The following is a 4,477-nucleotide window of genomic DNA, read 5'->3' as shown; positions in this document are numbered from 1 at the left end:
GAGGTAGTAAAGTGGCTCCCTTGCCCCAGGACTCGGTAGTGAGGCAAACAGTACTTTGCAACTCGATGAAGAATTCTGTAATTGGGGTGGCAATACTGGGTAGGAAAGATTTAACTATACACGCACAGACACACGCACACCATCACGCACGTGCACACACACACACACACACACACACACGTGCACATATGCAGACAGCATGGTTGCTCAGATTTTGAGTCCAACAGGTTGGATGTGACCCTAGACTCCACCATTTACAAACTGTGTGCCTGAGTTACAAAATCTCTCCGGACTCCAGCTTCCCAGGCTGTAAGCTCAGGATCATATTGCCCACCTTACCGTTCCATGGGCAGCAAGGCCAAACTAGGGTGAGACCAGTGAGACGTTCATCTTGGGAGCAAAGTTTCGGGGGGCACCGAAACCCCCAGCAATCGAGATAAACAATATTTTAAGGCAGTATTTCAAAAATCGAAGTCACAAACTCTGGCGTGAGGGGCGGCCACCGGTTTTTGTAAATACGGTTTCATTGGAATGCGAGATGGCTTATGCAGAGCCTTGTGCCACGCTCAGAAATTGGGTGTCTTTCGGGTGAATCCTGGAGCTTGGGTGTTTGGTGAATCCTCGGATCACAGAATACTTAATTTAGAACGTTCTCTGGTGTCTTTCATATTCATCCCCGCCCCTTTGCTCACAACAGAAACGGGCCTCCCTCCTCCAGCCATTTATCAGAGTGGCAGATTAAAATTATGTAACAGGAAGTTTTCTGTTCATATTGTAATATAACCGAATCACTAGGTCTCTATTGATAATTCATTACGTGTTGCCGCCGTCTTGCTGCAGCTCTGAAATGCTTTTTGCCCTAATGATTTTAAACCTACTTCTGTGATGGCTTCTCAATGGTGTCACTCCCCCCACCCCGTGTACAATAATATTATTCTGCAATCCGTCTTGGGAGAATGCTTAAAAGCTTTCTCTCATTTTCCCCATTTAACTCATGTATTATCTGAGTTTTTACATTAAATGGCCATTCTTAATATCCCATGACACGTCACCTCTCTTCTGGAGAGGACACTGACACAGTACTTACCCGATTCCAGAATCTATACTAATCAAATCACGCTTTCCCACTTCGGCCGAGAGCAGTTCGTTCGGAGCGCAGCAGCATTTAATCTGGAGAAGGAACTTATGAAAGAGAACAAAAACAATTTAAGCTGGAGTTGGTTAAATGGGACCGCCATTGATGCAATTTGTTTTATAAAAAGGAATTAGCAGATATTGAAGTCGGGTTGCGGGATGAAGGTCGAAAATGCCCCGCTTTTATTGTCCGAGGACAACCAACCACAATGCTTTCTTAAAAGCCTAATCGGGGCAAATTGTAGATAAACATTTGAGTTTCTCTGTTGAAAGGAGCAGGAAGGCTACGGCTAAGGCTTTAAATCTACACTATGATCTAGTAATTTAAAAACACTGAAATCCATCCTTGAAATCTTGACACTTCACACAGGACTTGCCCCGCTGTGCTTAATCTGTGCTTCCCAGCACCGCCCTGAGCAAGAAGCTAGAGAGCCTACTTTCAGCACCTATTTTAAGGAAGAAAATGGGCAGACGTGCGTCTGATCGTCTGCTCACCTTCCCTGTAGAATTCAAACACAAAACGGAGAAAGTTGCAGCCCAAATTCCTTTAAGGTATAAAGGGACAGAACTGACTGTTGCCTTGAGGCCCTCGGGCTGGGAATAGTTTGACTTTAAGAGTCAGAGACCTCCAAACCTGCAGGCCGATTTCTTTCTTGTGCATAAAGAAAGTTCCATCTCACTAATGGATTGGGGGCAGGACTTGGGATGCGTTTGGAGGCCAGTAATGGAGAAGATGTTCATTTCAGTCTGAGTGGCTGGGGGTTGACAGGAGGACAAGAGTGGGAGGGAGGACAATGAATCATGCATCCTTCTGATGTGGGCACCAACCCCGAGGGGAACGGATGAACTTGACTGACCCACCCGGAATCTGGGTGCTGGCCACCCAAAGAATAAGAAGTGGGGTTTCCCCAAGCGTTGCAGCCAGATTGATGGAGGTCTGAATTCTGCCTCGGCCACGTAATAGCTGTGTGACTTTGGGCAGGTCGCCTGACCTTCCTGAACGTCACTTCCCTTACCTGAGTAACGTGGATGTCAATATCTACCTTGTAGGGTTGCAGTGAAGTGAACACGTATAAGTAAAGAACCTTGCGCAGCGTCTTACACATAGTAGGTGCCCAACGAAGCGGTAGTTCCGTGCCGTTCTACGTGGCAAGTATAGTCTCGATGTCCTTGCGTGTCCGATGGTGACCCGATGAATTGCAATGGCTGAAATTTCAAACCACTAATTGGATTGTAAATTGACTTGTTTATTCCACTTAGAAACAACAGACAAATACGTTGTGAAATTAAAATTATGGAAGGATTTCATATAATGGAATTTGTTTTGCACTTTAAAAATTAATCCTCAAAAACTCCGTTTTGCCATTTTCGGTTGCCAGGGTGTCATTGGCAAGGACCTCCATAGAGAGAGAGAGACGCCTGGCCATCTCCTGTATCCAAAGGTATTTATTTTATTTTATGCTTGCATTCTGGCTCACGGAACCTCCACGCTGGCATCGTGTTGGATGATAAATCCATTTGTTTGGACAACTTCAGGAGGGAAATTTGCCCAGAAAACTGGCTGGAGCTGGCTTTGGAAAAAGCCAAATTAGGTCTCCAGCAGACTGGGGTCCCTTCCAAATGAGTTCCCAGTGGGCAGGGGGTGTTCAGTTCTGTACAGTGTGCAGCCCACGCCGAGAGCCCCCAGACCGTGTTAAACAAAGAAGACCCAGCCATTGGCAGCTGCATGGATTGGCAGATATCAGATTGCGTTCCTTTGTCTGCCGCCCAGCTTATTTTCACACCCGGGTCCAACCTTTGTAGAGGAACAAGCTTAAATGCTGACAAATTTCCCCCTCCATAAGAAATCGCTCCCGCAATTTGTCTTTTTAGCCGAGCTTCTGTGGGCCTGTGTAGCATAAAAAAAAAAAAAAAAAAAAAATGTTGTCCTTGTCACCTGCCATTTTTCCAGCCAGCCTGACACCCCCAGGCTTCCCAACAGCTCCCTCCAGCAGGAGCTGCCTCCCAGCTCTTAGCACCACCAAATAATTGAGGTTGTCACATCTCTTGTTCATTGTTTTCTCCAGCCCTGGAAAAATGCAAATATTTCATTGTAGTCATTAATTTTCCCATCCTTTTCTTCAAGCGTCTCGTCCGTGTGATCTGATGAAAAGGGCTGAAGGCATGATTGCAAACGCAGTGGCTCCTGCCCAGGGTGGGGAGAATCTCATCAGATCAAGTCTCAGGGAGGTCATCAATCACGCCCGCTGACAACCATTTTGCCTTCGTTTGTTACAGATGTGAACATGCTTAATTATTTGTAGTGTAATTAGTTCATGAAATGTCAGGAAATGTCAAACTGTGTTCACAGCACAGATTTTTTTTTTTTTTTTTCCACTGCAAAGAGCGGCGAGAAGTGTCAGTAGGAAATGAGAACGGCTGATGAGAAGGGCCGTGTCTGCAGGCAAATGAGGGAACGGCTTGGGGGACAGAGGAGGGTCAAAAATATGAAGATTAGGCATTTTGGAGACGTCGCCTAAAAAAAAAAAAAAATCCAGGTATTACGCATCAGACAAGTAGGGTATGACAAGGCAGACATCCTGCCAAGCTCCTATCAGGGGAGTTTGGGCTGGCGATTCCATTCGCCTTGAGTTTAAAAGCAGTGGATTTTGATGTAAAAGGATGTCAAGTTAAAAAAAAAAAAAAAATCCGCACCTGGGGAGGCAGGTTCTTACTTCTATTCCTCGTGCTAGAAATATTTTCTTTTTCAAACTCTTTATTTTTAGGTGGATGAAAGGTCAAGGGGTGAGGTCATCTTTGGATTAAGGACAAATTTTCTGCCACGGAGAAGGTAAATGCCCGTCTTCTGCAGCCTTAATGGAGGAAGGCCTCCACGAGCTTGGGTGTTTATTTTCTCCTCATCTGATGCTGGAGGCTGGTGAGTTTGTCCCATAGTAGCGGGGTGGAAAGAGAGGGATGCTCTCGAGAGATTGGTGTTTGAGTCTAATGAGGTTGGATTTCTTTGCAAAGGCTCCAAAGGAAAAGCAAGCAAGCCCAAGATGTATTTAAATGGGACTGCGGCTCTAAATTGAGAAGATCGACACGGTTTTTTGTTTTGTTTTGTTTTGTTTTCCTGGTGCCTGATTCTCTCGGGGGTTCTCTTGCAAAATCGGGGGCAGGGGGTGGTGTGGATAGCTGGACAACGCTAAAGCCAGAGCTGGCGGGGCACAGAACATGGGTCTGTTATTTCCAGGACGGCGGCTGGAATCTAACCACAAGCTCGGGGTGCCGTGAACGTGTCCTTCGCAGAAGCAACGTTCAGCGGGCTTGGCGTGGTGAAGTAACCTGTTTGCTGCGGTCCGGC

The 4,477-nt window shown here is 46.2% G+C and overlaps 1 long non-coding RNA gene across 1 annotated transcript in view; it reads right to left on the bottom strand.

The window, feature by feature from the left end:
- Window positions 1-942: 942 nt before the first annotated feature.
- The window catches only part of LOC122234104, an 11,861-nt gene continuing 8,326 nt past the window's right edge, over window positions 943-4,477 (bottom strand). The window contains exon 3 of the long non-coding RNA XR_006211839.1: window positions 943-1,182. This is a non-coding gene — a long non-coding RNA (uncharacterized LOC122234104). The remainder of the gene's footprint in view (window positions 1,183-4,477) is intronic.

Source organism: Panthera tigris, chromosome E2, assembly GCF_018350195.1.
Source record: "Panthera tigris isolate Pti1 chromosome E2, P.tigris_Pti1_mat1.1, whole genome shotgun sequence".
NCBI lineage: Eukaryota > Metazoa > Chordata > Mammalia > Carnivora > Felidae > Panthera > Panthera tigris.
This window is presented reverse-complemented; position numbering and strand designations above follow the sequence as displayed.